This window comes from Natator depressus, chromosome 2 (genome assembly GCF_965152275.1).
Source record: "Natator depressus isolate rNatDep1 chromosome 2, rNatDep2.hap1, whole genome shotgun sequence".
Taxonomy (NCBI): domain Eukaryota; kingdom Metazoa; phylum Chordata; order Testudines; family Cheloniidae; genus Natator; species Natator depressus.
In genome coordinates this window covers 180183851-180195078 of record NC_134235.1, presented here as the reverse complement: position 1 = coordinate 180195078, position 11228 = coordinate 180183851, and the positions used below count along the sequence as shown (strand labels likewise).

Genomic DNA, 11228 nt, shown 5'->3' with positions numbered 1-11228 from the left:
TTTCAATATAACAAGTAATTTGACATCTTCACTGAAAAAATATGGGGAATTCCCCTTGCCCTTGTGCATTTGGATGAAATAACTATTTATAGATATTTGCCTTTTAAGAACTACAACACCCAACACCTACTGGCATCAGGTACAGACCCACCCCCCAATGCTAGGCTCAGGCATTAAAAGAATAAAAATGTATTTGTAAATTATAGGCCTGATCCTGCACCCCCTGAAATCAACGGGAGCAGTCTAAGCCTGTGAAAATCCTAAGCAGCCATTTTGGAGCAAATCCAATGTTTCTGTTGGTATGAGCTAGGAGGATGACACACATGCAGGGGAAGTTTCAAAGGGGTGATTTGGATGTGCAGCAGTGAGTACTCTTGAATGCTTTGGGGTTGGGGATAAGGTAGACAGTGCCAAAGTTGGGCCACAAAAGACAGGAAGAATAAGTAGAGAAGTCACCTGCAAAGATTTTTACTCAGCATTCCTCTACCCATTAGAAATCTACTAACCACTGTGTGCAAGTCACCAGCTAACTTTTCACTCGTTCGAAAGGATGGTGCCAGTCCACCCGATGGCAGGATGTAAATGGAGTGCAGGCTTCTGCCGGGAAAGGGAGGGGATGGGGTCCTCCTGGTGCACTTAAAACGCTGCACCAGAAATGTGCTTATGTGAGCAACAAGGGCTTTAATAAAGGCACCAAGGAGACAGAGAGTTTTGAGAACTTCAGCAGTTGTTGTGCAGCTCCCTCCTTACAAGTAACGCTACACAGCCATGCGTAGTAGCTGATGGCAGGAAGCAGCACAGGATGGGAGGGGTATGGTGACATTTACCCATTTATAAGGGCTAGTCAGAAAAAGCACAGTTAAAGCAATGGTCAGGAAAAGTGGATTGTATTTAGAAACTGCTGTGTGCTTGTGTGTGTGTTGCCATTAAAAAGGAGAAAGGGCAGGCAGATGTGTCCCTATGCAACCAGTGGGTGAAGGAAGGGGATAACAGGGCTCTCCCAGCTGCAATATGCAAATTTAATTGACATGGACAGCCTATTAGTATGGGTATTACGGACCTCTAATCTTAACCTATTGTGCTTAGTATATCTGGTGTCATTTCAATGAAAAGCAGAGAAGCTCAGGCTCACCCATAACATAGTTATAGACAATGTACTGGACTACATACATCGGCCTTGACAGATACAGACTGAGTATGTACAAGCAGAAATGTATCTGAACCTCGTGTAGCATATAATAAAGTACAGGGCAACCCCATTCATATCACCATGGGCAATGGGCAACTGAACAGCTTATTGGTGGAAAGCCATGGAGCAAGAGAATATCTCTTCCTCTCATAGTGATAGTCCCCTGTATACACCCACCCACATGCCACAGTGTCTCAGTAAGGGCCCCTTGCTTCCATCGAAGTGTGTCATGGTCACGATGTAATGTTACGCTATTCTTCACCAAATAACCTTTTAGTTTTCATTCCACAAATGTTGTCCTTTATGGTGTAGTTCTGTTATTACTGCCGTCACTGGGCTATTTGTAGAGGATTAATAAGGATTCCTTTCTTCAGACATGCTTCTCTATCATGATTTAACAGATACACCTGTGCTAATCCACCTGCTCCCCTAGAAGGGAAACTCAGTCACTAGAATCCTCTAGTCAAGGCTCTTTTCTGCTTGTGCAGCTCAGGTATCTAGAGAGTAGGAGAATATAGTCATGCTTACAGCAGATCCACCAGCTGCTTCTAGTAGCTCACTTCACATGACTCCGAAGCACGATCTTTGCAAACGGGGCACCACTAAAGCTAGTCCTATGTTCAGTTTCCCCGATGGATCAGACACCTATTCCCTAATCTGGATGAGGCTTCTTCTTTTAAAGTCCACTCTGAACTCACTGCTGCAGTACAGTCTTCCCTTGCTGCTCCCCAGGGCAAGTCAAGAGATGAGTGCCAATGATGTTGCTTGTGGTCCTATGGCAGGACTAGTGTCAAGTATGCTAAGGACTTTGGTAACCCTAATAGGAATGGAGTGGGTGTGGTTTCCCATATGTCTCCCTTGAACTCACTATCTAGGGGCATGATGGCTTCCATGGTGAGTCTGTGCTGCTGGGTTAATTGGGCCTCCATGAAGACTCCTTAGGTCATAGATCCTAATGAAAGGGATTGGCATCTCCTCAGCCTCTGAGAAAGAGCAAGCCTTCACCCCCTTTTTTGGCTTGAATAGAGACCACTGTAACATGGTCAGGTGTTGTGCAGTCCCCACACTGAAATGCACATCCCAAAAGAACCACCACCACCACCCTCAATTCAGTGTCTCTCTTTTTTCCTAACCCCCATCCTAGACCCTTGTAGTCACTTTTCCTCTAGCCCCACTTCTGTCCCTCCGCCAGCCAGCCTGCCTGACTATTGGAATTTCTCTGCCTTTTGTATTCATGCCCTCCTGCATGTTTGTTTTTATAAAATCAGTTGAAGTGGGATTTCCAGGTGTGCAGAGTCCAGAGCAACCAATCAGGGACTGGTGCCTGAATTGCTTAATCTGCACCTGCTGATTAGTTCTGTCTCTAATGTAACTAAAAGTCTGAAAGCAGGTGTTTGAGCACTTTGTGGGGCTTCTAAGCACTTTTGAGAATCCCGATTGAGTAGCTAGTCCCACATCTATCCAACTCAAACCCTAGAATGCTCAGGTAACTTGAGTGCAAACTGCTGATCTGCTCTGAAAATCTCCTGTGCCCCCAAAATAATACAGTGAACCCCCTTTTGCAGCATGCGTTTGGTCATTTGCACCTGTACCAGCTTTTGAACATTTTAATGCTAAAACTCAAATTCCTACTGACTCCCTTGAGAGCTATAGATGAACAGGGACTGCAGCTCCTGGCTCTGAGATGGCTCGGAAGGCAATATCCTGTGGGGTGTTGGGGCATGCTTAAAAAGATAGGCATTACTCTCTGGACTTCATAAAAACCATGTTTTTGGGAGACATAGATTTGGTACATCAACCATTTGGGATCTCAGAGAGAAACTTAAAGGGGATTTTGAATGTCAAACACAAAAAAATGATGCTTTGCTTTTAGTGGGAAAAAAAATCTTCCTGAGCACTGTTAGTAACAGATTTTTTTATTTTAAAAGGTAGTTCATTGATGTTCCTCTCAGGAGAACTAGTCAACAGAGTAGGGGTCTGATCCTACTCCTAATGAAGTCCATAGCAAAACTCTGATTGACTTCAATGAGGATCGGATCAGAATTTAGTTTTCCTTTACATTCTCATATGTGTCTGAGCTTGAATGACTTTGCTAATTTTACATTAGGCATGGGGTGCTATTGACTGAACCTAGAATAAATATTTCAGTTCTACCAGCAATGTATTTAAAAGCAGACTATCATTTGACTATCTTTGTGCTTCAAATTTTCATTTTAAATAGGACTATAACATTTCTACCCCTCATCTGCATAAGGTAAATTTGGTACAGTGCTTAAGACATCAAAACTGAAAAACATTTTTTTTTAAATAAAAACTAACCCCTTTTCAGAATCTAATCTTAAAATGATCCACTTATTTACATTATAGTAACTTAATCCAAATCATCCCAGGTCTCCAAACCACCATTTGCAATGTATAGTTTGCATATTACCTAGCTTTCACTGCAAAATGATTAAAGCCTGAGGAAATGCGCAACCAGTAATACAAGCTCATAATATTATATTAAAAATGACTATATGATATAATAGTACAGTGGTTCAGGGAGTACAGGTGTGAATCTCTGTGCATACACATACATAACAAACTTATAAACTCATTTATGCTTTGGAAACCAAACACCTTTTCTAGATTTATAAACATCAATCTATATTGCACACAGAGCACAAGCACAATGACTTGCTCACTCAGTGTGAAAATATCAGGCCAAATACTATGTATAGTCCTTACTCAAGCCAAAACTTCCACTGGGAGGTGGGGGTGGGGTGTGTGTGTGTAGGAACTGCACCATCTGGCCTATTTAGACCCCAATCCTCCAAGCTAGTTGGCCTGCACAGAGCAGTTTGCAGGGTTAGAGCCTCAAGTGTGCACTACAGGCCAACTGACATGCTAAATCTTAAGGTTCTAGTGGAGATTTTATGCCTAGATATCATTTTTTAAATACTCCTGAACCCAGATTATGCAAAAGATAGCAGTGGGCATGATAGAGTTCTGAAAAGTTTGTCTTGAGTACTACATGCCAAATTCTGCCCTGGTTACAGACACAACTCCTGACGTATGTGAGAAAACTTGTCCTATGTGTGTTACAAGTCAGCACAGGGAGCCGCAGACTGCTGTCACACTCCTCAGAAATAGTAAATAGCTAATGATTTTTCCTTTCTATGTGCGGGGAAGATCCTAAAGGGGGAAGTAAGATACATTGATTCAAGTCTTTGAAAATGTCAGACACATACCTGACTATAAAAAGGTCTGAGGGGGCTTTTCAGGACGGGGGCAGATGTGTTTGGCACCAGTCACCTTTCCCAGGTCTGGAGCTTCTAGTACAGGGGCTAATGTGCATATCAGATTTTGTGTACAACTCATATTTTTCGGAGTATTTTATTTAAATTGCTGGAGCTGGTATTTTTCTCTAGCATTTGATAAATAATGTTTACCAAATGGTAGAGAATGAACATGCAACATATGTTAGCTCTAACAGCAAACTGCCACCATCAGGTATTAACCCATAGGGTTGGTTGGAACAAAGAATGCCAAGTCTGCAGCTTGTATGTACATATACACACAGAGTCCGAATGTAACATCCTTAGACTTCCATCTCCCCCATCAGAAATCACCCATATAATCTGTGGAGGTGAAGTGGCTCTTCTGCTGTTTTGCATGTCCATTATGTGTAATAACGGAGTCTGGAAACACCACCTAACTATGCTTGCTTGCTTTCTCTCGCTTCTTCCCCCTGCCCTACCCTCTCTGGCAGGCAGGCAGGCAGATGTTGCAGTGTCTGGTTAGGGGATGAGTGATCCTTCAACATCCTAATGCGGTTTGAGTTCTCACTGCTTCACTGGATAGCCTGCTAAGACGTAAGTGGGCCAGTAGAATTGCCGAAACTGGCCTGCTCCATGGGATACATGAGGTGTGTCATTGTGCAGAATCAGGCCCTCTATATTTACATGCAAGGTCATATTAGGTCTGAGAGACACTTGGTCTATAGTAAGGCAGAGCAAGCATATTAAAAGAAAAGTCAAAAGGACTGAACCTGCCCTGTATATAAAACTTAAAAGCTTACTACCCCTAGCATGAAAAAACTTCTTTGCACTGTCATGAGGAACTATTCACCCTGATAAGGATTGCTTATCACCTTTTCTAAGCTGTTTTTGTTTGCTATATTTTGTAGTGTAAGAATATGTTAAATAATGAAATTTAAAGTGGAAGGAGCCATACATTAATAGGAATAAGCCACATCAGGAGGTGCATTAGTACCGTAAGCTTTTGGTGCACTTGGCTGAATAACTCTGATCACTTCAGGCATGCACCAACAGTCGGCTAATGTACACCCTGTTGTGGCGCATTGCTTGTTATATTTGTACGGTCTGCTTTTAAAAGCAGGTGTTGGCTTCCAAGGGAGAGAGATTTCAAGGGCTTCAGGATAATACTTCATAAAGAAAATATTTCGTCCCCGTGTGTAGTTGTCTTCACTTGCCTTGTAAATTAGTTCTCTTTTACATTTGTGATCATGGAGAATTGTATCTTGTGACAAAGGTTTTTGTTTTAAAGTACAGAACTAGGAGTTCATTTTAAAACTATCTGTTAGAAAAGCAATCTCTGTGTGTGCAAGTTAGATTATCTGTATTGCTCTAGACAAAAGTGAACAGCATATTTCATACTATTTTACTTGTTTATGCTGTATGCTTATTTCCTGTTTGTTTTTCATATATAGGATTACTAATTACAGCTACTACCGGAGGCTTCTGTCTCCTTTCAGGTTATTGTAATATGGGGCATTGTACTATATACACGATTATTCACAGAACATGCATTTCCAGCAGTTGAATTGCTGGATCTGCTCTAAATGATCTATGGCCATTACAGCTGGGACTGTACAGTGCAGCTATAATTTTGGTGCATATTAATAACCACGTAGCAAAGAGGTAAATGCCCTTTCCTCTGCTGGGGGGCAGAATGATCGGCTGGATGTATTCACCTGGGCAAACGGGGCTGCAATTGTCAAAGGGGTGATCTATTAGAAATGTTTCTCCCTGCTTTATTGCGTGCAGCAAAACTCTGAAAGAAATATGATCAAATGAGAAACTAGCTGCAGCCCTGCAGAAGTGGGGGGAGGGAGGAAAAGAGGGGATCATTCGTGTGCCCCCTTTTCAGGGGGCTTATCCGCTCCCACCCAACAACCTGCTGCGGTGTCTTTTTCCTCCACCAGTTCCGCTGATCAGTGCAGATGCTGTCAAATTTCACGGAACACCACCACCACCACCCCTAGTAATTAATCCTCCTCTCCCCAAACCTGTGCTAAACTGTCTTCCAGCCTCAAGGGGCCACTTTTTTTTTTTTTGGAGTGGGGTGGAGGGGCGCGGAAAGGAGATGGGGGGTGTCAGCCAAGCCCAAGAAATTGCCCGAGATTAATGAGCCTTCTCCTTATTAGTGTGTTCCTGGGCTTTGTTTGCTCGGGGCTGGGCGGGGGGGCAGCGTGAATGGATAGCACAACCTGCAGGAAACACACACACTACACGCGCTGCAGCTCGGGCAGCGCCTCTCCCGCTCAGCGGCGTGAGGGTGAGGAAGGGAGGGGGCGACCCGGCCAATGGCAGCGGCCGCGGCCGCGGCGGAGTCGCTGGCAGCTGCGGCGGCCGGGGTCGAGCCAGCAGCATGAGCCCGGGCAGCGCGCGGGGAGCGGAGAGGAGCCGGCGCGAGCAGAACGCGCTGCCTCGGGTCCCAGGCGCCGCGCGCCGCAGCGTGGGCGGGGAGAGGGAGAAAGAGAGGGAGCCTCGCGGGCGGGCAGCGCAGACGGCGGGCGAGGCGGCAGAGAGGGCAGCGCGCGCGCGAGCGATCAGAAGCCAGAGTCGGGGCTCGAGCGAGAGGACAGGCAGCGAGAAGAGGGGTTAGCGCAGGGCGGACAGACAGAGGGATACATAAAGGGCAGGGAGAGGGAGGGACAGACAGCGGCACAGCAGCGAGAGGGAGACAGAGAGGCAGCGGGAGCCAGCTGGGCGAGTCAGACAGACCCACGCGCCCAGAGAAGTAGCGTCTCCTCCCGAGTAGCAAAGGGGGCGAGGGCGAGGAGGAGGAGCAGCAGGAGGCAGAGACCATGTCTTTCAGGAAGACCGCCACTGTACTGTAACAGCACCGCAGCTGCAGCAACATAAACGCACACGCCAAAAAAGCCCCACACCGCCCAGAAGCTGGGGGCAGATCCAGTTTGCAGGCAAGGTAAATCCAAAAAGCTGTGGACCATCCGTGTGCTGTGTGTTCTTTGTTGTTATGATGTTGTCTCCCCCACCCCACCCCTCGCATGTGTTTTCTGTCATTTTGTTGCAATCATCCGCACCCTCCCCCCAATTTTTAATTTTTGAGGCCAGCGTGGCTTAAGTGTTGGAGATTGAGGAGCAGAGAAACAGGAGCTGTGCATAGAACAAAGGTTTGTGTTTACAGCGTGCAATATGCAATGAGCTATGGTGACTTCAAGGCTCCTACTTTAAGATGAGATATTTACAACAGCATTAGATTCACATTTTAGTGGAAGAGGGGATTTTTTGCTAGACTGGTAGCTGAGTATTGCACAGGAGCACTGTAGTATTTGGGTTTTTACAAAATAAAATATGAATTTGCTATTAAAAAAGACTGTTTTAATGTATTTATTGATGGTGTATGTAGTGTTCTTCTACCTTGTGTAGCGTTCACATGGAAAGATATGGACAGATGTTTAGAAAGTTTTCCTGGTGAGGTCGGACACATTTCTGATAGCTAAATATAAAGTGGATGCTATATGCAGTGTTATTATTCAGACCATAAATGTTTCATTTGCGTTGCATAGTAAATAACAGATGGTAGATAATTTAAGGATTATATTAAAACTGGGGGGAAATACAAACGTAAAGATGATCAAAGTGGTAATAGGTGCTGCAGGAGCTTCCAGGAGCATTGTTTTACGATAGGGCAGCTTGGGTAATAGTAGTTCTGTCCAATTTTAGTAAGTTAAAATAATTAGCCTGAGTCTGCTTTTCAGAAATTGAGTTCAACCTTATCGAGAAATTTAAAATCTGTATCTTAATAAGAAATACAGAAAGACGTAGTAATTCTAACAACTCTTCTAGTAATCAAAGCTTTAAAAACTTACCCACTGATTTGTGAAAATTAATGAAAAAATTGGAATGATTTTTGCATTATCTTTGATAGAAGAAAAACATTTGGGACGGTTTAATACTTGAGTGTTCCTAGTGGGTAGTCATTTTGTTTGGCAAAACATGTACCATGTGCTTTGTTAGCATCATTATTTTATAAGATTGTGATCATGCAAGAAAATAATAGTCTGGAAACCATATGTTTAAAAATTTTAGCTGTTTACCACATTCATAAATAGTGAATGTTACCGTGCTGCTACTGTTTATTAAAATTTTGCATATTTGAATGTGTATTGTTTCAACTGCATTGTTTATAGATATAAACAAGGCATGCACTCATTCAGTGCACCCATTCTTGTGCAACTTTGTTGTTGTTGTTTATTTTACTTACTGTTTCAACCACCTGGAATATCCCTACATTTCTGGTTCATGTTTCTGTAGTGGGTCTGTTGTCCCCCCGCTCCTCAGGTGTATACATTGCCTTTTAAAAAAAATGAATCCCAATGTTACTGTAACATGACAGTCCTGTAAACATATAGAGTGATGAAACCAAATGAGTAGATATCAACACAGTAGGTGGGTTGATTTGCCGCTGTGATGGTTCTGACCATTGCGCTTAACTAGATGTATGAATCAACATGTATTTCTCTTACAGTCCTCCAAAATTGACTCTGCAAATTTTAACCAAGTACAAACAATTAAAGTAAGTTGTTGGGGATGGGAGGGGGAAAAATTGTTAAGCTGGCCTTCAACTTTTCAGTCACATAATTTAACTGCACACTAATTTTTGTTTTAACAGTCTTCATCATGGATCGAGGCAAGTTTGTGTGCACAATTAGGCTTGCAAATTACTAATCTCACCTTGACTTTGCCTCTCAGTTCCCAACTGAGCATGGTTACCTTGAGAACTGTGGCATTAGCACTGTTAGAGCATGCTCTGCTTGGGAGTTCGGGTGTGTTCTATTTTTAATGCTATTTAATGAAGAAGCTTCTCACTCTGCAATGAAGGATGCATAATGGAAGAGCAGAGCAATGGTTGGTTATGGATACTGAAAAAGGAAAATTGCAAAGGTAAAAGCAGACAATGAGATATGGTGATTAATATTCAGATCCTTTCAATATATTTATATTAGTCTAAGGTAAATGAAAATTCAATTGTAAGAAAAAGCTGATTGATTCGATGTTTCAAATAAACGTTTTTTGGGGGGGTGTTTAAAAATAAAAAAGTACCTTAAAAGTTGTAGAAGACGTAAACGGTGGATAAAAATTGTTGCTTTACGGAACTGTTGATTAATCTGTATATTCTGACATTATACAAATATATTATCTAAAGAAAATTATGCCATTTTGATGCAGATCATTTCATGGTGAAATGTTTAATGATGAAATAACATTATTTTAAGAAATATTTTTAAATGTACCTGTTTTCTTGTGAATTTAGTGCTTACTTCTGTTTAAACATTGTACATTTTATGGCAATAGCAATCAGAAGCAGAAGTTTCTGAGTTTTTCTGTCTTTCAGTACTTAAAAGTTGTTTCAGTGAATATCGCATAGCATGTAATATTTTCAGAAAGCAAACAACTCTAAACCTGGAGTGATATATGTGAGGAAAAGAAAATACCTATAGACTTATTACAGTGAATATCATTATGCAAATGTCTTTAGATACTCTTTTAAAATGCTTTTTTTTACGGGGAAGTGTTTCATAAATCTTAGCCAGAAAAATATTCACTGGCTATTTGCAGCAATCCACATATCCAGCATCGTATAGAGGCTAGTCCTTGATTAAAGATGTCACACATAAAATAATTTTGTTCCCCTGCTACTGTCCCTACGATATTACAAAATATTGGTCTAAGTAATTTTTGAAAGGTCCAATCCTGCTAACATTCGTGAAGCTAGTCCTTAAATCTGTGTAGTCCTGCTGATTCCCTTGGGGTTAAGAATGCAAGTAAGGGATGCTCACTTTAGCAAGGATTTGTGAGATCAGACCCTAGGAAACAAAATGACATAGACAATATAAAGAACAGAATTAAATCAATGAGAACATTAACACAATTCTCATTGTAGGAAATAACACAAATATAGTATAAAAAAGTGTCTTTGAAACTTGATCCATGCAGAGTATTGAGACACCAAATCGTGCTCACTCTAAGGATTCAAGTTATCCTGAAGATATCACTGGAACTACTTGTGTGAGTAGGGCAAGCAGCAGTTGGCCTAATAAAACACTAATATGGGGTAGCGAAAAAAAGAAAACTGAAAAGATATAAGAAGTTTTAAACTACAATACATTCTTGGTTTCCACCCAGTTAAAGGGTAGTATGGTTTAATCAAGTATTTTAGCTTAGAATTATGAGTGTACTCGTTGAGAAAGTGATTCTAGAATTAGTGTTCCTCTTTAATCTTGAGCTCCTTGTGCACACAAAGCTCCCAGTACATAGAAGGAATGCGGGATCTTGTCCAAAGGTTGCATCAGTGTCACAAATACCGGGACGAATCTTTAGCTGCTGTAAATTGGTGTAGCTCCATTGACTTTAGTAGAGCTGTGTTGATTTGCACCAGCTGATGATCTGGCCTGCCATTTATAATGTTCCAGGTTCGACTGTCCAGATTCACATTGAGTAGCAGCTTACTCCATGAGTAGGACCATGGATTTCTGTGGATTAGTTGCAGAGTAAGGAACTATATAGTGTATGCAAGGTTGGCAGTACCTGGCATATAGGGAGTAGTCCCAAAATAGTGGCTTGGTACAAAGCTTGTTGAAAACAATGGGAGTCTTTTTAGCCCAATGTCTTTATTTAGATGTAAAGAGAATTTGAAACTCAAATGATCATTTAAAGGGAATGCTATGAATTTTTAAGGAATTTATTATTAAAGATTGGTCAGTTGAAAAGTAATGTAACTGCAGTAC

The 11228-nt window shown here is 42.0% G+C and overlaps 1 protein-coding gene across 12 annotated transcripts in view; it reads left to right on the top strand.

The window, feature by feature from the left end:
• Positions 1 to 6986: 6986 nt before the first annotated feature.
• Positions 6987 to 11228, top strand: part of ARPP21 (cAMP regulated phosphoprotein 21) — a 170206-nt gene continuing 165964 nt past the window's right edge. For 2 of the 12 annotated variants that reach the window (XM_074945415.1, XM_074945417.1), the window contains exons 1-3: positions 6987 to 7402; positions 8969 to 9016; positions 9113 to 9384. The gene's annotated coding sequence lies outside the window, so the exon portion shown is untranslated. Of the gene's footprint in view, positions 7403 to 7477; positions 7611 to 8865; positions 8890 to 8968; positions 9017 to 9112; positions 9385 to 11228 lie in introns of those variants that run through there. The other 10 variants (XM_074945428.1, XM_074945427.1, XM_074945416.1 and 7 more) reach the window with 9 other exon arrangements.